This window comes from Triticum aestivum, chromosome 2D (genome assembly GCF_018294505.1).
Source record: "Triticum aestivum cultivar Chinese Spring chromosome 2D, IWGSC CS RefSeq v2.1, whole genome shotgun sequence".
In the NCBI taxonomy this organism is placed as follows: domain Eukaryota; kingdom Viridiplantae; phylum Streptophyta; class Magnoliopsida; order Poales; family Poaceae; genus Triticum; species Triticum aestivum.
This window is the reverse complement of record NC_057799.1, coordinates 455629094-455654035: the sequence shown is the minus strand read 5'-3', so window position 1 is coordinate 455654035 and position 24942 is coordinate 455629094.

The window sequence follows — 24942 nt, the reverse complement described above, 5'->3', positions numbered from 1 at the left end:
CTAGATGGGGGGGCGGCGGCCAAGGGGGTGCCTTGCCCCCCAAGGCAAGTGGGGCGCCCCCCCACCCTAGGGTTTCCAACCCTAGGCGCAGGGGGAGGCCCATGGGGGGGCGCCCAGCCCACTAGGGGCTGGTTCCCTTCCCACTTCAGCCCACGGGGCCCTCCGGGATAGGTGGCCCCACCCGGTGGACCCCCGGGACCCTTCCGGTGGTCCCGGTACAATACCGGTAATCCCCGAAACTTTCCCGGTGGCCGAAACTTGACTTCCTATATATAAATCTTCACCTCCGGACCATTCCGGAACTCCTCGTGACGTCCGGGATCTCATCCGGGACTCCGAACAACTTTCGGGTTTCCGCATACACATATCTCTACAACCCTAGCGTCACCGAACCTTAAGTGTGTAGACCCTACGGGTTCGGGAGACATGTAGACATGACCGAGACGCCTCTCCGGTCAATAACCAACAGCGGGATCTGGATACCCATGTTGGCTCCCACATGTTCCACGATGATCTCATCGAATGAACCACGATGTCGAGGATTCAATCAATCCCGTATACAATTCCCTTTGTCAATCGGTATGTTACTTGCCCGAGATTCGATCGTCGGTATCCCAATACCTTGTTCAATCTCGTTACCGGCAAGTATCTTTACTCGTACCGCAATGCATGATCCCGTGACTAACGCCTTAGTCACATTGAGCTCATTATGATGATGCATTACCGAGTGGGCCCAGAGATACCTCTCCGTCACACGGAGTGACAAATCCCAGTCTCGATCCGTGCCAGCCCAACAGATACTTTCGGAGATACCCGTAGTGCACCTTTATAATCACCCAGTTACGTTGTGACGTTTGGCACACCCAAAGCACTCCTACGGTATCCGGGAGTTGCACGATCTCATGGTCTAAGGAAAAGATACTTGACATTGGAAAAGCTCTAGCAAACGAAACTACACGATCTTTTATGCTATGCTTAGGATTGGGTCTTATCCATCACATCATTCTCCTAATGATGTGATCCCGTTATCAATGACATCCAATGTCCATAGTCAGGAAACCATGACTATCTGTTGATCAACGAGCTAGTCAACTAGAGGCTTACTTGGGACACGTTGTGGTCTATGTATTCACACATGTATTACGATATCCGGATAACACAATTATAGCATGAATAATAGACAATTACCATGAACAAAGAAATATAATAATAACCATTTATTATTGCCTCTAGGGCATATTTCCAACAGTCTCCCACTTGCACTAGAGTCAATAATCTAGTTACATTGTGATGAATCGAACACCCATTGCGTCCTGGTGTTGATCATGTTTTGCTCTAGGGAGAGGTTTAGTCAACGGATCTGCTACATTCAGGTCCGTATGTACTTTACAAATATCCGTTGGGATTTAATGGGATAAAGAAATGAACTTAATGGAAGATGACGTCATGGCGGGTTATCAGGAATCCAGAAGATGACGTCACGGCGGGTTAAAACCTTCGCACAGATGTAAGCCGAAAACTTTTTCTTTCAAGGGGATTGAAGATTGACATGAACCGGTTCAAATCAATCTCGGGCCTAATGTTGAGGATATAACCCTTAGAGTCACCCGCCAGGAGGGGCCGGGTTACTCATAATGGTCATCGCGCGAAGCCCAGTACCAAGCTTGAAGACGGCGGGTCAATGATGGGCTTAAGACCCGGAGGTGGCTTAAGGCCCGTAGTGATAAACCGCCGTATGGCAAGACTTGTAGTGTAAAGCAAGAATAGTTGAGAGTCCGAGGCGGACACTTTTATGAGCAGGCCGGGACTCTGAGAGCCGCTGGGCGTCAACCTCTCTATATAAAGGGACGACCCGGCGGCGGTTTAGGGACAAGTAAGATCTCATCGAGAGCCAGGCATAGCAATTAAGCTCCCTGGTCATCGAAACCCTAATCAATACCACCTCAACTGGACGTAGGCTTTTACCTTCACCGTAAGGGGCCGAGCCAGTATAACCCTCGTGTTCCTTGTCCCGTTTAACCCCTTTAAGCTTCCTAGCTGCGATGGCTCCACGACTAAGTCCTAGATCGAGGACATCTGCCGTGACAATTCCACGACACCTCTGGTCTTCGGGGAATATTTTAGTATTTATAGAAGTAGAATTATGGTTAGAAAAGCTACGGGGGGCCCACAAGCTTGGAGGGCGCCCCCCTGGGGCATGCCCCCTGAGCTTGTCACCACCTCGTGGCCATTCGAGCCTCCTCACGAAGCTTCCAGGGTGTCTTGTGGTCCAAAAAATCATCAAAAAGTTTTGTTCCATTTGGCTCTGTTTGGTATTGATTTTATGTAAAGTCACAAACAAGGGAAAAACAGCAACCTCCACTAGGCACTAGGTTAATAGGTTAGTCCCAAAAGATGATATAAAATACCATAATAATGCATATAAAACATCCACTATAATAGCATGGAACAATAAAAAATTATAGATACTTGGAGACGCATCAAGCATCCCCAAGTGTAATTAATGCACGTCCTCGAGTAAGTAATTGATAAAAATAGAATTTTTGATGTGGAATCCTACCAACATGTTTATCATGAAATCCTTCTTTATGTGGCATGAATATTCAGATCTGTAAGATTCAAAAAAAAGGTTTAATATTGACATAAAAACAATAATACTTCAAGCATACTAAAATGCAATCATGTCTTTTCAAAATATCATGGCTAAAGAACGTTATCCCTACAAAATCATATAGTCTTGTCATGCTCCATCTTCTTAACACAAAGTATTTATCATGTGCAACCCCGATGGCAAGCCAAGCAATTGGTTCATACTTATTAACGCGCTTCATCTTTTTCAACTCTCAGGCAATACATGAGTGTGAGGCATGGATATAGCACTATGGTTGGAGTAGAGTATAATGTTGGAGGTTGTGTGGCGAAGACAAAAAAGAAGAAAGTCTCACATTGACAAGGCTGATCAACAGGCTATGGAGATGCCCATCAATTGATATCAATGCAAGGAGTAGAATTGTCATGCAACAGATGCACTGGAGCTATAAGTGTACGAAAGCTCAAAAGAAATCTAACTGGTTCTACATCCAACTTGCCTTCTCATGAAGACCTCGGGCATTTGAGGAAACCCATCATTGAAATATACAGGCCAAGTTCTATAATGAAAAATTCCCACTAGTAAAATATGAAAGTGACAAAACAGGAGACTCTCTATCATGAAGAACATGGTGCTACTTTGAAGCACAAGTGTGGAAAAGTATAGTAACATTGTCCCTTCTCTCTTTTTCTCTCATTTTTTCTTTCCATTTTTTTTCTATTTTTTTTCTTTTTGTTGGGAACTTTGGCCTCTTTTTTTCTTAGGCTCATTTGGCCTCTTTTAATTTTTAATTTTTTTCATAGTCCTCACATGGGACAATGCTCTAATAATGAATATGATCACCACACTTCTATTTAATTACTTACCACTCAAGAATTACAACTCAATACTAGAACAAAATATGACTGTATATAAGTGCCTCCGCGGTGTACCGAGATGTGCAATGATCTAGCATGACATGTAAGAAAAATATGAACGGTGGCGGAGCCACAAATACTGTGCCAACTATATGATCATGCAAGCAATATGACAATGATGATATGTGTCATAATAAAATGGAACGGTGCAAGTTGCATGGCAATATATCTCAGAATGGCTATGGAAATTCCATAATAGGTAGGTATGGTGGCTATTTTGAGGAAGATATAAGGAGGCTTATGTGTGATAGAGCGTATCATATCACGGGGTTTGGATGCACCGGCGAAGTTTGCACCACAACTCGAGGTGAGAATGGGCAATGCATGGTACCGAAGAGGCTAGCAAAACGCAGAAAGGTAAAAGTGCGTATAATCCATGGACTTACATTAGTCATAAATGACTCACATACTTACTGCAAAATTTTATTATCCCTCAAAGCAAAGTACTACTACGCATGCTCCTAGGGGGGATAGATTGGTAGAAAAAGACCATCGCTCGTCCCCGACCACCACTCACAAGGAAGACAATCAATAATAAATCATGCTCCAATTTCATAGCATAACGAGAGACCATACATGTATGCTTTGGGAATCACAAACCATAACACCAATATTCTTACGAAACCACAATTACTCCTAGCATGACTCTAATATCACCATCTTTATATCTCAAAACAAATGCAAGGAATCAAACTTCTCATATTCAATGATCTTCATGAAAGTTTTTATTATATCCTTCTTGAATACCCATCTTATCATGACTAAATTCATAACCTAAGAAAATTGCCATACTATTTATAAGACTCTCAAAATAATATAAGTGAAGCATGACAGTTCATCAATTTATTTAAAATATAACCACCGTCATGCTCAAAAAGATATAAGTGGAGCACTAGAGCAACTAACTAGCTCAAAAGATATAACTGAAGCTCAAAGAGTTTTCTAATAAATTCATGAATAATGTGTGTCCCTCTCAAAAGGTGTGTCTAGCAAGGATGATTGTGGCAAACTAAAAAGAAAATAAATCAAATACTCATGTAAGATACGACCCTCCAAGCAAAACTCATATGATGTAGTAAATAAAAATATAGACTCAAGTAATTTACCGATGGATTGTAGACAAAAGAGGGGATGCCATCCGGGCATCCCCAAGATTAGACGCTTGGTTCTCCTTGAATATTACCTTGGGGTGCCTCGGGCATCCCCAAGCTTAGGCTCTTGCCATTCCTTATTCCTTAGCCCATCGAAACTTCACTGAAAACTTGAAAGCTTCACAACACAAAACTCAACAGAAGACTCATGAGATCCATTAGTATAATAAAACAAATCACCACTTTAGGTACTGTTGTAAACTCATTCCAATTTCATATTAGCTTTATATCTACTGTATTCTAACTGCACCATGGTTCCTACCTCCCGATATTACCCATAGATTCATTAAAACAAGCAAACAACACAATGAAAACAGAATCTGTCAAATACAGAACAGTCTGTAGTAACCTGAATACTGCTCATACTTTTGTAACTCTAAAAATTCTTAAAAACTAGGAATACGTGGGAATTTTTTTATATAAATCTTTTGTACAAAATTTACAGCAAAAGCACATTTCTTTGAATTTACAAAATTCCAGAACTAGGCGCAAAAGTTTCTATTTTTTCACAGAATCAAATCAGCTATCTTCCAAATCATCCCAAAGGTCTTACTTGGCACAAAAACTAATTAAAAGACCAAAACACAATCATAACAGTAGTATAATTGTGTATACTCATAAAAATAGAAAATAAAAATATTGGGTTGTCTCCCAACAAGCGCTTTTCTTTAAAGCCTTTTAGCTAGGTATTGATAAGTTTAATGATGCTCGCATGAAAGATAATAATTTAAACACAAAGAGAGGACCATAAAACATGTGAAAAGCAAATTTAAGTTTAACATGCTTCCTATGCATAGGCATTTTGTAAGAAAGAAAATTATCAAGGCAAGCAAAAACTAGCATATGCAAGGGAGAAGAATAAAACAATGACAAACTCAACATAACGGGAGGTAATTTAGTAACATGAAAATTTATACAACCATATTTCTGAAAGTGCTAGTTATTGACTAGAGGGGGGGTGAATAGGCGATCTTTATGGAAGTCTTCAAAACATGAGGTCTTTGAAGACAAAGAAATGAAATGAACCTATTGATATGCTGCGGAAGATAGACTACACTAGACAAGCCATAGTCAAGTGAGCAATGTAGTGAAGGCACGAAGACTATCAGCAGCTAGGTAGTATGGATTAGGATGGAAGACAGTATGAAGCCAAAAAGGAAATAGTCTTCACTGAGTGAAGTCAATTAGATCAGACAAGCAAGCAATGACTTCAGGAAGACAAACAATAAAGTAAAGGGAAGTGAGGGATAGAACCAGTTGCTTGGTGAAGATAAGGATTTGGTAGACCAGTTCCAGTTGCTGTGACAACTGTACGTCTGGTTTGGGAGGCTGAAATTGAACTCGGAAGACCGTGTATTCACCTTATTCACCTTGAGCTAAGGACACCCAGTCCTCGCCCAATCACTCTGGTAAGTCTTCAAGCTAGACTTCCAAACCTTCAAAGACTTCGTTCATCGGCAATCCACAATGGCTCTTGGATGCCCAGAACGCGAGGCCTAACCGGCTGGAGGATTCATAGTCCTCAAGTGTAACAAGTCTTCAGGTCACACGGACAGAAATACTTCAGTGATGCCTAACACTCTTTGGCTCTGGGTGTTTTGGGCTTTGTCCTCGCAAGGATCTCTCTCTCAAATGCTTTAGAGGTGGGTTTGCTCTCAAAGGACAAAAGGCCGTGCACTAACTCTAAGCAGCCACCAATTTATGGTGTAGAGGGTGGGATATTTATAGCCACGAGGCAACCCAACCTGATTTGTCTGAAATAACCCTGGGTCACTAAGGAACCGACACGTGTCCAACAGTCAGATTTCAAACACACACGACAGCTTTACTTGGGCTACAAGCAAAGCTGACTCATCCAGCTCTGGATAAGATTTGCTTTCATTGTCTTCGCTTGAAGACATAGGATTTTGGTTGAGCATCACATCAGTCACTCTGACTTTGTTCACTTGGACCCCACTTAACAGTGCGGTGGTTCCTATGACTCAACAAAGAAGAAAAGGAAACTACAAAACAACTATGTCTTGGCACTCCATGGTCTTCAAGTGAATGTATTCACATGTCATAATCTTCATCGTGAATGTCTTCACGAACCACCATTGTCTTCAATGTCTTCACACATTTTTTGGGGTCATCTCTGGTAGGCAAATCGAATCAATAAGGGACTACTACCTGTTTTATCCTGCAATTGTCACAAAACACATTAGTCCCTCAACCAAGTTTGTCGTCAATACTCCAAAACCAACTAGGGGTGGCACTAAGATGCACTTACAATCTCCCCTTTTGGTGATTGATGACAAACTGGTTGAATTTTTCAACGGGTATAAAAGTATGTGAAAGTTAAGGATTAAAGTCATTGTCTTCATAAGTTGCAAAAGGCTCCCCCTGAAGATGTGCATATAAGTAGTTTGCTTTTGAATGCAAATGCACATGGTAGGTTTTACTTTGTGGAGATCCTCTTCATCTTACAAAGACAATTCATCATGCATATATAGGAATAACGAAGATAATGACATGCATAATGAGAAATGGGCATCTGCAGAATGACTTCATGCAGAATTTATCATCGCATCACAAAGTAGCAGCAAAAGTAGCAGCAAAAGTAGCATACGACCATCATGTTTAGGTGTTACAACTCAAGAGCCAAATAGTTTCAAAATGAGAGTTGTAAGAACTTAGCAAAAATAATGTAACCACCCCGTATGGACCCGCTTGAAGACTACCAACCTCATATGCTTCTCCCCCTTTTGTCAGTAAGGACCAAAAAGGTTTGAAGACATAGAGAGTCTACTCGTTCCCAGTTGGAGTAGAAGATGGAGCAGGGTCGACGTTGGAGTTGGGTGGTGCAGACAGGCCTGAAGCAGAATCGTGGTGCAGTGCAACGAGAGTTGGTGAAGTGGTGTCATCTTCTTCATTGACGACTCTCGCAACAACAGTTGCAGCCGAAGATGAATGTTCAGAATCTTCAATAGAAGGTGTGCGATACCAGCTTGCAGTTTGCGGAGGCCTGGAGTCAAACTTGAAGCTCTCGGTGAAGCCATCTTCGCGAAGATCATATTCAGAGCGGAGCAATGTGAGGCTCTTCCAGGACCACCGACAGGTTTCGTGCGCAACGAATGAGTTCTTGGTGGCCAAGTTGTGAATGCATTGACATCCACCAAGAGACTTTGCATCTGACGCTTCAGCCAGTCATGATTCCTATCCTGCTTTTGATGAAGAGAAACCAGAAGCTCACGGTCGTTGAGGAGATGAGGACACTTCTGAGGCCTTTGAGCAATGGTGCTGGCAGTGACTTCAGTGTTACCACGGTGCGGCAGACGCAAGTTGCCAGCTAGAGGATAAGCAGGTGTAGCAGCATTTGGCACATGAATCCCTTCGATGGGCTGCGTGAAGCTTTGAAATTCTGCATTTTGAAGGTGGAGTGGCTTCTTTGCTGGCTCAGGGTAGATGGCTTCAATGGACATATCAACATCAGGCAAAAATACAATATGGTTGCATGCTGATGGTTGATAGTTGATGGCTGAATGAAGCTTGATCAAACACATCACCCATGGAGCATATAATTTCAGTCCAAAAAGATCAATTCCAGAGGGTGCAAGCTATCGGATGAACAAATCCGGTGTGTTGAATCTGATGCCATTGATGATATAGAACACCAATGTCTTCATGGCGCCTTCGAGTTTAGTGTCAGAGGAATTGCCTTTGATAGGCCAGAGAGTACGCCTCAAAATGTGATAAACGGTGTGCGGCAAGTACTCAAGGTCTTTAACAAAGAATTCCTTGGGGTATTCGACGTCATGGGGCAATGGCTTCATCATGGTCAGCATTTGGCTCATGTTGGGCTCTGTCTTCTGGAATATGCTCTGCAGTTTGTTCTGATGAAGCTGACAACCAGGTTCGTACAACTCACCTGGAGTGGGCAGGGAAGTAAGGTCGATTATATCCTGAGCTTTGGCTTCATGATGAACGTCACCTGTCATCCACTCAAGGATACAAGTCTTCGGATCCCTATTGTAGCCTTGAATGTGTAGTGTAGCATAGAACTGCAGCAGAAGCTCTTCATTCCAGTGCTCCATATATGTCACAAAAGGCAGCAGCCCAACGTCTCTGAAGCAGTCCAATGCCTCCTCAAGGCATGGCAACCCAGCCATAGCATCACAATCCAGACGCTTATGAGGAAAAATCCGATCCTGGTTGTATAAGATGCATGAGTAATAGCTTCACTGCTGATGGCTCCAGAACCTGTCAGAGGAGATCTTGGGCTTCGTGTATGGGTTCTTGGCACTATCAAAGAAGGTGTTGTGCTCTCTGAAGCTGAGCACACTGAACGAGCCTTGAGTTGTGTCAGCACTTGCAAGCCTTGGCAATCTTGGCTTTGGCTTCTGAACCTGAGGCCTCTGCTCCACATGATAATCATATTGCGGCCCGGGAGCAGTGGGTAGAACCATGATAGGCCATTTGACAGTTACCAACACACCTCGATTGGACGCGCGTTCCATAGTATGTGGCCTTGGTGGAGGAACGGTGTCAGCCGAAGTGATTAGCTGCACAATGGTGTCAGTAGCAGCATTGGCTTCAGGCTCCACATTGTCTTCAGCCATGACTGTGTGATTGGCTTCAGTGGCGTTGTTGGTGGCAGCCTCATTGTTTTCAACCTCCATGTTCAACAACTGGAGGGTCGGGCACGATCACACTCACTCCAGGTTGGACTATATCACTGGCAGGGGGTGTGGCTTCTCTTTCATCTTCTTTCTCTTCTTCATTGGCTGATGCAGCAGGAATGTCTTCAGTAGATTTAGCTGCAGACTCAAAAGCAGACACAGAAGGGATGGCTTCAGGGAACACTTGACTTGCTACTAAGCTGGTGTGTTGCACATCCTCTTCCGGAATGCTTGTCATGGAGACCTGAGGCCCGAGGCCTTTGGAGAGCCTGCGGAAAGCTGGGGACGCCTTTGGAGAGGGAGTGGTCTGTTCCATGAAGTTGTCATCATCAAGCACCAGAGTGGTGACTTGAGCTGGTGGAGTACGTGGGGTCTCATCTTGCAGGGGGGTGTCTTGTTGTTGTTGCTCAACCCATGAGTCATCTTGAGCAACTAGCATCAAAGGACGAGCAATGCTAATGAGAACACTTGACGTGATGATACTGACTTGGGTTCAAGCTGAGGAAGGACTTCATCATCGTTCACATTGTCTTCACGACAAATGTCTTCAGCTGCGTTGGGGTCAACAGCTGGAATTTCTTCACTTTTTGGAGCCTCTGTGGAAGCAGGCTCGTGAATCACCAGGCGGCGCTCTTGGTTGGCAGAGACAGGGAGAGCAACAGAGATTGGTTCAACGTGTTGGAAATATGCCCTAGAGGCAATAATAAATGGTTATTATTATATTTCTGTGTTCATGATAATAGTCTTTTATTCATGCTATAATTGTATTGTCCGGAAATCGTAATACATGTGTGAATACATAGACCACAACCTGTCCCTAGTAAGCCTCTAGTTGACTAGCTCGTTGATCAACAGATAGTCATGGTTTCCTGACTATGGACATAGGATGTCATTGATAACGGGATCACATCATTAGGAGAATGATGTGATGGACAAGACCCAACTTAAGCATAGCATAAAAGATCGTGTAGTTTCGTTTGCTAGAGCTTTTCCAATGTCAAGTATCTTTTCCTTAGACCATGAGATCGTGCAACTCCCGGATACCGTAGGAGTGCTTTGGGTGTGCCAAACGTCACAACGTAACTGGGTGACTATAAAGGTGCATTACGGGTATCTCCGAAAGTGTCTGTTGGGTTGGCACGGATAGAGACTGGGATTTGTCACTCCGTGTAAACGGAGAGGTATCTCTGGGCCCACTCGGTAATGCATCATCATAATGAGCTCAATGTGACTAAGGCGTTAGTCACGGGATCATGCATTGCGGTACGAGTAAAGAGACTTGCCGGTAACGAGATTGAACAAGGTATTGGGATACCGACGATCGAATCTCGGGCAAGTAACATACCGATTGACAAAGGGAATTGCATACGGATTGATTGAATCCTCGACACCGTGGTTCACCCGATGATATCATCGTGGAACATGTGGGAGCCAACATGGGTATCCAGATCCCGCTGTTGGTTATTGACCGGAGAGGCGTCTCGGTCATGTCTGCATGTCTCCCGAACCCGTAGGGTCTACACACTTAAGGTCCGGTGACGCTAGGGTTGTAGAGATATATGTATGCGGAAACCCGAAAGTTGTTCGGAGTCCCGGATGAGATCCCGGACGTCACGAGAGGTTCCGGAATGGTCCGGAGGTGAAGAATTATATATGGGAAGTCCAGTTTTGGCCACCGGGAAAGTTTCGGGGGTTATCGGTATTGTACCGGGACCGCCGGAAGGGTCCCGGGGGTCCACCGGGTGGGGCCACCTGTCCCGGAGGGCCCCGTGGGCTGAAAGTGGAGGGGAACCAGCCCTAATGGGCTGGGGCGCCACTTTGGGCCTCCCCCCCATGCGCCTAGGGTTGGGAACCCTAGGGGGGGGAGTTTCCCCTTGCCTTGGGGGGCAAGGCAACCCCTTCCCCCTTGGCCGCCGCCCCCCCCTTGGAGATCCCATCTCCAAGGGCTGCGCACCCCCCTTGGGGGCCTATATAAAGGGGGGGAGGGAGGGCAGCACACTACAGCCTTTGGCGCCTCCCTCCTCCCCTGCAACACCTCTCTCTCTCGCGCAGAAGCTCGGCGAAGCCTTGCCGGAGAGCCGCTACATCCACCACCACGCCGTCGTGCTGTTGGATCTCCATCAACCTCTCCTCCCCCTTGCTGGATCAAGAAAGGAGGAGACGTCGCTGCACCGTACGTGTGTTGAACGCGGAGGTGCTGTCCGTTCGGCACTCGGTCATCGGTGATTTGGATCACGGCGAGTACGACTCCGTCATCCACGTTCATTGGAACGCTTCCGCTCGCGATCTACAAGGGTATGTAGATCCACTCCTTTCCCCTCGTTGCTAGTAGACTCCATAGATGCATCTTGGTGAGCGTAGGAAAATTTTAAATTATGCTACGATTACCAGCAGTGGCATCATGAGCCAGGCCTATGCGTAGTTACTATGCACGAGTAGAACACAAAGAAGTTGTGGGCGTTGATGTTGCCAATTCTTCTTGCCGCTACTAGTCGTTTCTTGTTTCGGCGGCATTGTAGGATGAAGCGGCCCGGACCGACCTTACACGTATGCTTACGTGAGACAGGTTCCACCGACTGACATGCACTAGTTGCATAAGGTGGCTAGCGGGTGTCTGTCTCTCCTACTTTAGTCGGAACGGATTCGATGAAAAGGGTCCTTATGAAGGGTAAATAGAAATTGGCAAATCACGTTGTGGTCATACGTAGGTAAGAAATCGTTCTTGCTAGAAACCTACAAACCACGTAAAAACTTGCAACAACAATTAGAGGACGTCTAACTTGTTTTTGCAGCAAGTGATATATGTGACATGATATGGCCAGAAGATGTGATGAATGATATATGTGATGTAAGAGATTGATCATATTCTTGTAATAGGAATCACGACTTGCATGTCGATGAGTATGACAACCGGCAGGAGCCATAGGAGTTGTCTTTATTATTTTGCATGACCTGCGTGTCATTGAATAACGCCATGTAATTTACCTTACTTTGTTGCTAAACGGTTAGCCATAGAAGTAGAAGTAATCGTTGGCATGACAACTTCATGAAGACACAATGATGGAGATCATGATGATGGAGATCATGGTGTCATGCCGGTGACGAAGATGATCATGGTGCCCCGAAGATGGAGATCAAAGGAGCATGATGATATTGGCCATATCATGTCACTATTTGATTGCATGTGATGTTTATCATGTTTTTGCATCTTATTTGCTTAGAACGACGGTAGCAAGTAGGATGATACCTTATAATAATTTCAAGAAAGTGTTCACCCTAACTGTGCACCGTTGCGAAGGTTCGTCGTTTCGAAGCACCACGTGATGATCGGGTGTGATAGATTCTTACGTTCGCATACAACGGGTGTTGACGAGCCTAGCATGTACAGACATGGCCTCGGAACACACGCAATACACTTAGGTTGACTTGACGAGCCTAGCATGTACAGACATGGCCTCGGAACACGGAGGACCGAAAGGTCGAGCATGAGTCGTATAGAAGATACGATCAACATGGAGATGTTCACCGATCTTGACTAGTCCGTCTCACGTGATGATCGGACACGGCCTAGTTGAGTTCGGATCATGTTTCACTTAGATAACTAGAGGGATGTCTATCTAAGTGGGAGTTCATTAGATCATTTGATTATATGAACTTAATTATCATGAACTTAGTCTAAAAATCTTTACACTATGTATTGTAGATCAAATGGCCCACGTTGTCCTCAATTTCAACGCGTTCCTAGAGAAAACCAAGCTGAAAGATGATGGCAGCAACTATACGGACTGGGTCCGGAACCTGAGGATCATCCTCATAGCAGCCAAGAAAGATTATGTCTTAGAAGCACCGCTAGGTGAAGCACCAATCCCTGAGAACCAAGACGTTATGAACGCTTGGCAGCAGCGTGCTGATGATTACTCCCTCATTCAGTGCGGCATGCTTTACAGCTTAGAACCGGGCCTCCAAAAGCGTTTTGAGAAACATGGAGCATATGAGATGTTCGAGGAGCTGAAACTGGTTTTTCAAGCTCATGCCCGGGTCGAGAGATATGATGTCTCCGACAAGTTCTTCAGCTGTAAAATGGAGGAGAACAGTTCTGTTAGTGAGCACATACTCAGAATGTCTGGGTTGCACAACCGCTTGTCTCAGCTGGGAGTTAATCTCCCGGATGACGCGGTCATTGACAGAATCCTCCAGTCGCTTCCACCAAGCTACAAGAGCTTTGTGATGAACTACAATATGCAGGGGATGGAAAAGACCATTCCCGAGGTATATTCAATGCTGAAATCAGCTGAGGTAGAGATCAGAAAAGAACATCAAGTGTTGATGGTGAATAAAACCACTAAGTTCAAGAAGGGCAAGGGTAAGAAGAACTTCAAGAAGGACGGCAAGGGAGTTGCCGCGCCCGGTAAGCCAGTTACGGGGAAGAAGTCAAAGAATGGACCCAAGCCCGAGACTGAGTGCTTTTATTGCAAGGGAAGTGGTCACTGGAAGCGGAACTGCCCCAAATATTTAGCGGACAAGAAGAAGGCCGGCAACACCCAAGGTATATGTGATATACAAGTAATTGATGTGTACCTTACCAGTACTCGTAGTAGCTCCTGGGTATTTGATACCGGTGCGGTTGCTCATATTTGTAACTCAAATCAGGAACTACGGAATAAACGGAGACTGGCAAAAGACGAGGTGACGATGCGCGTCGGGAATGGTTCCAAGGTCGATGTGATCGCCGTCGGCACGCTACCTCTGCATCTACCCACGGGATTAGTTATAAACCTCAATAATTGTTATTTAGTGCCAGCTTTGAGCATGAACATTGTATCTGGATCTCGTTTAATTCGAGATGGCTACTCATTTAAATCTGAGAATAATGGTTGTTCTATTTATTTGAGAGATATGTTTTATGGTCATGCCCCGCTGGTCAATGGTTTATTCTTGATGAATCTCGAACGTGATGCTACACATGTTCATAGTGTGAATACCAAAAGATGTAAAGTTGATAATGATAGTCCCACATACTTGTGGCACTGCCGCCTTGGTCACATTGGTGTCAAGCGCATGAAGAAGCTCCATGCAGATGGACTTTTGGAGTCTCTTGATTACGAATCATTTGACACGTGCGAACCATGCCTCATGGGTAAGATGACCAAGACTCCGTTCTCCGGAACAATGGAGCGAGCGACCAACTTATTGGAAATCATACATACCGATGTGTGCGGTCCAATGAGCGTTGAGGCTCGCGGAGGATATCGTTATGTTCTCACTCTCACTGATGATTTAAGTAGATATGGGTATGTCTACCTAATGAAACACAAGTCTGAAACCTTTGAAAAGTTCAAGGAATTTCAGAGTGAAGTCGAGAATCAACGTGACAGGAAAATAAAATTCTTACGATCAGATCGTGGTGGAGAATATTTAAGTCACGAATTTGGTACACACTTAAGGAAATGTGGAATAGTTTCACAACTCACGCCGCCTGGAACACCTCAGAGAAATGGTGTGTCCGAACGTCGTAATCGCACTCTATTGGATATGGTGCGATCTATGATGTCTCTTACCGATTTACCGCTCTCATTTTGGGGTTATGCTTTAGAGACTGCCGCATTCACTTTAAATAGGGCACCGTCTAAATCCGTTGAGACGACACCGTATGAATTATGGTTTGGGAAGAAACCTAAGCTGTCGTTTCTAAAAGTTTGGGGATGCGATGCTTATGTCAAGAAACTTCAACCTGAAAAGCTCGAACCCAAATCGGAAAAATGCGTCTTCATAGGATACCCTAAGGAAACTATTGGGTATACCTTCTACCTCAGATCCGAAGGCAAGATCTTCGTTGCCAAGAACGGGTCCTTTCTAGAGAAGGAGTTTCTCTCGAAAGAATTGAGTGGGAGGAAAGTGGAACTTGATGAGGTGATAGTCACCCCTTCCGAACCGGAAAATAGCGCAGCGCGGGAAAATGTTCCTGTGGTGCCTACACCGACTGGGGAGGAAGTTAATGATGATGATCATGAAGCTTCAGATCAAGTTACTGAACTTCGTAGGTCCACAAGGACACGTTCCGCACCAGAGTGGTACGGCAACCCTGTCCTGGAAATCATGTTGTTAGACAACGGTGAACCTTCGAACTATGAAGAAGCGATGGCGGGCCCGGATTCCGACAAATGGCTAGAAGCCATGAAATCCGAGATAGAATCCATGTATGAAAACAAAGTATGGACTTTGACTGACTTGCCCGATGAGCGGCGAGCCATAGAAAACAAATGGATCTTTAAGAAGAAGACGGACGCAGATGGTAATGTGACCATCTACAAAGCTCGACTTGTCGCTAAGGGTTATCGACAAGTTCAAGGGGTTGACTACGATGAGACTTTCTCACCCGTAGCGAAGCTGAAGTCCGTCCGAATCATGTTAGCAATTGCCGCATACTATGATTATGAGATATGGCAGATGGACGTCAAAACGGCATTCCTTAACGGCTTCCTTAAGGAAGAGTTGTATATGATGCAGCCGGAAGGTTTTGTCGATCCTAAGAATGCTAACAAAGTATGCAAGCTCCAGCGCTCAATCTATGGGCTGGTGCAAGCATCTCGGAGTTGGAACATTCGCTTTGATGAGATGATCAAAGCGTTTGGGTTTACACAGACTTATGGAGAAGCCTGTGTTTACAAGAAAGTGAGTGGGAGCTCTGTAGCATTTCTCATATTATATGTGGATGACATATTATTGATGGGAAATGATATAGAATTCTTGGAAAGTATAAAGGCCTATTTGAATAAATGTTTTTCAATGAAGGACCTTGGAGAAGCTGCTTATATATTAGGCATCAAGATCTATAGAGATAGATCAAGACGCCTCATTGGTCTTTCACAGAGTACATACCTTGACAAGATATTGAAGAAGTTCAGTATGGATCAGTCCAAGAAGGGGTTCTTGCCTGTATTGCAAGGTGTGCAATTGAGCACGGCTCAATGCCCGACCACGGCACAAGATATAGAAGAGATGAGTGTCATCCCCTATGCCTCGGCCATAGGGTCTATTATGTATGCCATGCTGTGTACCAGACCTGATGTAAACCTTGCCGTAAGTTTGGTAGGAAGGTACCAAAGTAATCCCGGCAAGGAACACTGGACAGCGGTCAAGAATATCCTGAAGTACCTGAAGAGGACTAAGGATATGTTTCTCGTCTATGGAGGTGACGAAGAGCTCGTCGTAAAGGGTTACGTCGACGCTAGCTTCGACACAGATCCGGATGACTCAAAGTCACAGACCGGATACGTGTATATTTTGAATAGAGGAGCAGTAAGCTGGTGCAGTTGCAAGCAAAGCGTCGTGGCGGGATCTACATGTGAAGCGGAATACATGGCAGCCTCGGAGGCAGCACAGGAAGCAGTCTGGATGAAGGAGTTCATTACCGACCTAGGGGTGATTCCCAATGCGTCGGGCCCAATGACTCTCTTATGTGACAACACTGGAGCTATTGCCCTTGCGAAGGAGCCCAGGTTTCACAGGAAGACAAGGCATATCAAGCGTCGCTTCAACTCCATTCGTGAAAGTGTTCAAAATGGAGACATAGATATTTGTAAAGTACACACGGACCTGAATGTAGCAGATCCGTTGACTAAACCTCTCCCTAGGGCAAAACATGATCAACACCAGGACGCAATGGGTGTTCGATTCATCACAATGTAACTAGATTATTGACTCTAGTGCAAGTGGGAGACTGTTGGAAATATGCCCTAGAGGCAATAATAAATGGTTATTATTATATTTCTGTGTTCATGATAATAGTCTTTTATTCATGCTATAATTGTATTGTCCGGAAATCGTAATACATGTGTGAATACATAGACCACAACCTGTCCCTAGTAAGCCTCTAGTTGACTACCTCGTTGATCAACAGATAGTCATGGTTTCCTGACTATGGACATAGGATGTCATTGATAACGGGATCACATCATTAGGAGAATGATGTGATGGACAAGACCCAACTTAAGCATAGCATAAAAGATCGTGTAGTTTCGTTTGCTAGAGCTTTTCCAATGTCAAGTATCTTTTCCTTAGACCATGAGATCGTGCAACTCCCGGATACCGTAGGAGTGCTTTGGGTGTGCCAAACGTCACAACGTAACTGGGTGACTATAAAGGTGCATTACGGGTATCTCCGAAAGTGTCTGTTGGGTTGGCATGGATCGAGACTGGGATTTGTCACTCCGTGTAAACGGAGAGGTATCTCTGGGCCCACTCGGTAATGCATCATCATAATGAGCTCAATGTGACTAAGGCGTTAGTCACGGGATCATGCATTGCGGTACGAGTAAAGAGACTTGCCGGTAACGAGATTGAACAAGGTATTGGGATACCGACGATCGAATCTCGGGCAAGTAACATACCGATTGACAAAGGGAATTGCATACGGATTGATTGAATCCTCGACACCGTGGTTCACCCGATGATATCATCGTGGAACATGTGGGAGCCAACATGGGTATCCAGATCCCGCTGTTGGTTATTGACCGGAGAGGCGTCTCGGTCATGTCTGCATGTCTCCCGAACCCGTAGGGTCTACACACTTAAGGTCCGGTGACGCTAGGGTTGTAGAGATATATGTATGCGGAAACCCGAAAGTTGTTCGGAGTCCCGGATGAGATCCCGGACGTCACGAGAGGTTCCGGAATGGTCCGGAGGTGAAGAATTATATATAGGAAGTCCAGTTTTGGCCACCGGGAAAGTTTCGGGGGTTATCGGTATTGTACCGGGACCGCCGGAAGGGTCCCGGGGGTCCACCGGGTGGGGCCACCTGTCCCGGAGGGCCCCGTGGGCTGAAAGTGGAGGGGAACCAGCCCCTAATGGGCTGGGGCGCCACTTTGGGCCTCCGCCCATGCGCCTAGGGTTGGGAACCCTAGGGGGGAGTTTCCCCTTGCCTTGGGGGGCAAGGCAACCCCTTCCCCCTTGGCCGCCGCCCCCCCCCCCTTGGAGATCCCATCTCCAAGGGCTGCGCACCCCCCTTGGGGGCCTATATAAAGGGGGGGGAGGGAGGGCAGCACACTACAGCCTTTGGCGCCTCCCTCCTCCCCTGCAACACCTCTCTCTCTCGCGCAGAAGCTCGGCGAAGCCTTGCCGGAGAGCCGCTACATCCACCACCACGCCGTCGTGCTGTTGGATCTCCATCAACCTCTCCTCCCCCTTGCTGGATCAAGAAAGGAGGAGACGTCGCTGCACCGTACGTGTGTTGAACGCGGAGGTGCTGTCCGTTCGGCACTCGGTCATCGGTGATTTGGATCACGGCGAGTACGACTCCGTCATCCACGTTCATTGGAACGCTTCCGCTCGCGATCTACAAGGGTATGTAGATCCACTCCTTTCCCCTCGTTGCTAGTAGACTCCATAGATGCATCTTGGTGAGCGTAGGAAAATTTTAAATTATGCTACGATTACCAGCACAACGATGAGGGGCTCTGGGCAGCAGCTGATGTCTACTATGCAACTTTATTCCTGTAGACACATGTTGGGCCTCCAAGCGCAGAGTTTTGGAGGACAGTAGCAATTTTCCCTCAAGTGGATGACCTAAGGTTTATCAATCCGTGAGAGGTGTAGGATGAAGATGGTCTCTCTCAAAAGACCCTGCAACCAAATACAAGAAATCTCTTGTGTCCCCAACACACCCAATACAATGGAAAATTGTATAGGTGCACTAGTTCGGTGAAGAGATGGTAGAAATATATTTTTATAATCTGAATAAATAAAAACAGCAAGGTAACAAATAAGAAACGGGCACAATAACGGTATTGCAATGCTTGAAATGAGGCCTAGGGTACGTACTTTCACTTGTGCAACCTCTCAACAATGCTAATATAATTGGATCATATAACCACCCCTCAACGTGCAACGAAGAATCACTCCAAAGTTCCTATCTAGCGGAGAATATAAGAATAAATTTTTTGTAGGGTATGAAACCACCTCAAACCTATTCTTTTCATTTGATCTATTCAGGAGTTCATACTAAAATAACACAAAGAAATTCTTTCTGTTTGATCTATCCTAGAGTTCGTACTAAAATAAAACCAAAGCAAATTCATATTAATAATACTCAATCGAACACAAAGAACTTCAAAGAGTACCCCAATATTTCTACCGGAGAAACAAAGACAAGAACGTGCATCAACCCCTATGCATAGATCACTCCAATGGCACCTCGGGAATCCGCGAGTTGAGTGCCAAAACATGTATCAAGTGAATCAATACGATACCCCATTGTCACCAGGAGTATTCAATTGCAAGACATATATCAAGTGTTCTCAAATCCATAAAAGTATTCAATTCGATAACAATGAAATCTCAAAGGGAAAACTCAATTCATCACAAGATAGAGAGGGGAAAACACCATATGATCCGAGTATAATAACAAAGCCCGCGATACATCAAGATCATGACATCTCAAGTACACAAGAGAGAGAGAGATTAAACACATAGCTACTAGTACAAACCCTCAGCCATGAGGATGGACTACTCCCGCCTCATCGTGGTGGCCGCCGGGATGATGAAGATGGCCACCGGAGATGATTCCCCCCTCCGACAGGGTGCCGGAACGGGGTCTAGATTGGTTTTCAGTGGCTACAGAGGCCTGAGGCGGCGGAACTTCTAATATAGGTTAACCCCGAGGGTTTTCGAACTATTTGTGAATTTATAGGGTAAAGAGCGGGTGTGGGAGGCCACCGAGGTGGGCACAACCCACCTGGGCGCACCCTGGTGGGTTGTGCCCCCCTCGAGGCACCCCCAGGTGCTTCTCTCGCCCATCCAAGGTGTTCTAGTCCATAAAAAATCTCCAAAAAGTTTCGCGGTGTTTGGACTCCGTTTGATATTGATTTCCTGCAATGTAAAAAACAAGCAAACAACAACAACTGACACTGGGCGCTGGGTCAATAGGTTAGTCCCAAAAAATGATATAAAGTTGCTATAAAATGATTGTAAAACATCCAAGAATGATAATATAACGACATGAATACTTCATAAATTATAGATACATTGGAGACGTATCAGCATCCCCAAGCTTAATTCCTACTCATCCTCGAGTAGGTAAATGATAAAAGAAATAATTTATGAAGTGTGAATGCTAGCAAAGTGCACAATTTTGATCAATGACAATTGCAATCACTTTTCCTAGCATCATAACAGCAATTTTTTCTTATAAAACTTCTCATGTTAAAGTAGCAACCAATTCACATGTTAAGGTTCAAACAACGAACTCTCTTGAAACTCAACAACCTATGTTCTTAGGCACCAAGCAATTGCAATTCAACCTATTCAACAAACTTTAAGTAAGAGCTCCACATACTCAACCATCATATAGTCTTCTATGATTGCTAACACTCACCGCCTACACATGAGCAAAACGTTTCAACCGGACACATAGAAAGATAGGGGCTTATTGTTTTGCCTCCCAACGTATTCACCTCAAGGGTGATGTCAACAATAATTACTCATGCTACCCATATTCAACTGGACATATGTGCCTAGATCTTTCCTCACCACATGATGCTTCCCAAAAGAGAAAAATAAAAAGGAATAACGAGAAAAACTTTGACTCTTTGCATAAAAGTAAATACTGAAAAGTAAAAGATAGGCCCTTCGCGGAGGGAAGCAGAGGTTGCCATGCGCTTATTTGTTTGTATGCTGAACCCCTTAGTGCAAAAGAACATCACGTTATATTACCCCTTATGATAGCAACCTTTATTATGCAGTCTGTCGCTTTTATTCTTTGCCATCACAAGTTCGTACAACGCTCAATTTTCTCTTACACTAAATGATCTAACACTTTTAGAAGCAATTTTTATTGCCTTATTGCACCGATGACAACTTACTTGAAGGATCTTATTCAATCCTTAGGTAGGTATGGTGTACTCTTGAAATTAAGATTTGGGTTTAAGGGTTTTTGGATGCACAAGTAGTATCTCTACTTGGTGCGGAATTTTTGGCTAGCAAAGATAGGGGGCAAGCACCACATGTTGAAGGATCTATGACAATACAACTTCTATGTGAATATGAAAAAACATAAACCATACGTTGTCGTCCTTGCCCAACATCAACAATTTTGGCATATAATATTTTGATGGGGGCTCACAATCACAAAAGATTTCCAAGATAGTGTATTTATATGTGAAAGTTCTCTTCCTTATACTAATTATTCGTGAATTGCTTGTATGACCAATATTATGATTGTCAAGCCTCAAAAGAGTTCACTTTCTAAACCCGATGTGAAGCTACCACTAGGCATGATATAATTTGAACTTCATGATATTCAATTTATTCAACAATTTACTCATAGGATATGAGTGAAGCACAAGAGTAAATGACAAGCTACTCCAAAAACATATAAATGAAGATCATGAGCATAATATTTCTTTCTATAAAATTAATTTAAGTGAAGAAAGAGAGAATTTCTTGAAAATTACTAAAGCATACTGTGCTCAAAAAGATATAAGTGAAGCACTAGAGCAATTCCAAAGAAAAGAGCTTCGTTGACGGGATGTGTGTGCCGCTTGCCTAGCCTCCCTGACAACTATTTGAGGACTCTATTTTATTTAAAAACTTTCAGATCTAAGTACTTTATTAAAACATCAAGCAAAACAAAATAAAATTACATTCCCAGGATAGCACAACTCATGTGAAGAAGAAAAAACTTAGGCTCAACCGATACTATCGATAATTGTTGAAGAAGAAGTGGGATGCCTACTGGGCCATCCCCAAGCTTAGATGCTTGAGAATCCTTGACTATTATCTTGGGATGCCTTGTGAATCCCCAAGCTTGAGCTTTTGTGTCTACATAATTCTTCTCATATCATGGTTTTCCTAAATCTCACACTACAAAAAAAAGACACATCCGTGACATTTTGGGCCGAACGAATTTTTTTCTGTCATACATATGACACTTCTATGACGATAATTGTGACAAAACCCGGTATCATCATAGATGTGGTGGGCTCCTACTTCTATGATAAAAAATCATGACAGAAAATGGGATTTTCATCCTGGGCGGGCCGGAGATGCAGCTGCATGACATTCTTTGGGCCGTCCATGACGGAAAAAACGGTGGTAGAAGCGAGGGCGAGGAAAATTTCGCCGAGTTCCTGGTTACGGTGGGAGGTCGGGGGCCAAGCGATGCGCGTTTCTCTCGTACACGTACACGCGTGTGTGCGAGGTGTTGGCTCTAACTGAACCCGAGCGAGGCATCGGGCTCTAACTGAACCCGAGCGATTGCACTGCAGGCTACGCGGTACTGAACCTGAGCGATCGATCGATGGCTGTTAAGTGAACCCGATCGAGCGATTCCTTCGCTACTGCTGCTAACTGAAGCCGATGGATGCTGCCTCTCTAGATGAACAGTGAGCGTTGCGGGGGGGGGGGGGGGTTGGATGAACAGTGAGCGGTGGCATTGCCTTTCGATGAACAGGACCCAGTGGTGTGGAGGGCTGGATGAACAGGACGACCCCGTGGAGGGCTGGATGAACAGTAGACGGTGGAGGGGTGGTTGAACAGTAGCCGGTGGAGTAGCGCGCGGTGGAGGCTGGATCAACAGGAGCCCGTGGAGGCTGGAGGAGGTCGACGGTAGCCCGTGGAGGCTGGAGGAGGTCGACGGTAGCCCGTGGAGGCTGGAGGAGGTCGACGGTGGAGATGAACAATATCCCGTGGAGTCCTGTTTTGCGGTACGCCACACCCCTCCCAATGAACAGGACCCCCGTTTCGACCGTAGCGCTCCAACACAAGTCCGTTTCGTCCGTTTTGCGGTACGCCACACCCCTCCCGATGAACAGGACCCCCATTTCGACCATAGCGCTCCAACACAAGTCCGTTTCGTCCGTTTTGCGGTACGCCACACCCCTGCCGATCAACAGGACCCCCGTTTCGACCGTAGGAGGTCCGTTTCCTCCGTTTTGCGGTACGCCAGACCCCTCCCGATGAACAAGATCCCGTTTCAAACGTGGCCGATCGAACGCAAGGCCGTTTCCTCCGTTCTACGGTACGCCAGGCCTCGTTTCCATCGCCTGTTCCGTCCAAGCCCTCCCGATGAACACATCGACCCAGCCGGTTGGCTCCCACGCGTTCCGTTGACTCCCGATGAACACGACGACGACGCTGTTTCTCCGTTCCGACCCAGCCATGTAAACGAGCCCTGGCCGTACGTATGCGCGAGTAGGCGTTCGAGACGCCGCCCGTATGTACACATATGTGGCTGTATTTTCTTTCTTGCACACTGGCCGCTGTACATACGTGTACATGCTACGTGCGCGCCTCTACTACGACACGTACGCGCCTCTACTACGACACGTGTGCGCCTCTACATCGACCAGTATATATGTACGTACACGTTCGTGACCAGAATGACAACGCTACGTACGCTTCGACCAGGTGGGTCCTGACTGCCAGGCACTTCCTTGCAGGCGAAGATGTAGCTGGTGGGTCCCAGCAGTCAGGGGGGCGAATCATTTTTTTGCCCGGACGCACTTCCTTGCGTGCGAAGATGTAGCTGGTGGGTCCCAGCAGTCAGGGGAGAAACGTTTTTTCGCGAAATACGGTGGCCCGTCCGTTGGGTCCCTGCTGTCAGGTGGAGGAATCATTATTTTCTGCGTAATAAGGAGGCACTTCCTTGCTGCGGCCGTGGACCCAGCTGTCAGCGTCTCCATGTACAGTCCACGTCCGATGGAAGTCGTTCCTTGACCACATTGACCACGCCGCGCCGAGAGCACCACAGCGGAGGACGACGGCGAGGCCTAGGAAGGGGATGACTCGGAGCCGGGGAATACGCGACAGTGGAAGCCCGCGCGGAGAGGAGTACGAGGGTTCACTGGTTCGGCTGCGGTGTGAGGCTGCCGTCGCCATAGAATAATAGGGGGTGTGGGTGAGTAGAGGGATGGCCTGGCCAGCGGTGGGAGCAGTAGGGGCGGTGAGGCCTCCGCCGCATCCCAGCCGGCCACGGGAGGCAGGAGCATGAGGCACCACCGGCGCTGGTTTGGGCGGTTGGAGCAAGAAGACCAGAGGTTGAAGAAGCACTACGGCCGTTGGATGGACATCGTACGGTCACTGGAGCTAGAATCATGCATATTGACTAAGTTTACAAAGCCCTCCGTCCCCGTCAACTTAGTAGGCCCACAAGTCAGCCTGCCACTATACTGGGTCCCAGCTAACAGGGGGAGTATTCATTTTTTTGTGCGTAATAAGGAGGCACTTCCTTGCGTGCGAAGATATAGCTGGTGGGTCCGAGCTGTCAGCGGCGGTAACGTTTTTTTCACGAAATAGAGAGGCCCTTTTGGTGGGTCCCTGATGTCAGGTGGAGGAATCATTATTTTGCGCGTAATAAGGAGGCATTTTGGTGGGTCCCTGTACGAGGGTTTACTGGTTCGTCTGCCGTCGATGGGGAATAACAGCAGGTGTGGGTGAGTAGAGGGATGGCTAGGCCAGCGATGGAGTACGGTGGGGCGGTGAGGCCTGCGCGGCAGCACAGCCGGCCGCGGGGAGGAGGGAGCAGGTAGTCCCGCCGGTGCTTGTTTGAGCGGCTGGAGCAGGAAGAGCGGAGATTGAAGAAGCACGATGGCCGTTGGATGTTCATCCAACAGTCACTGCATGTGCCTCAA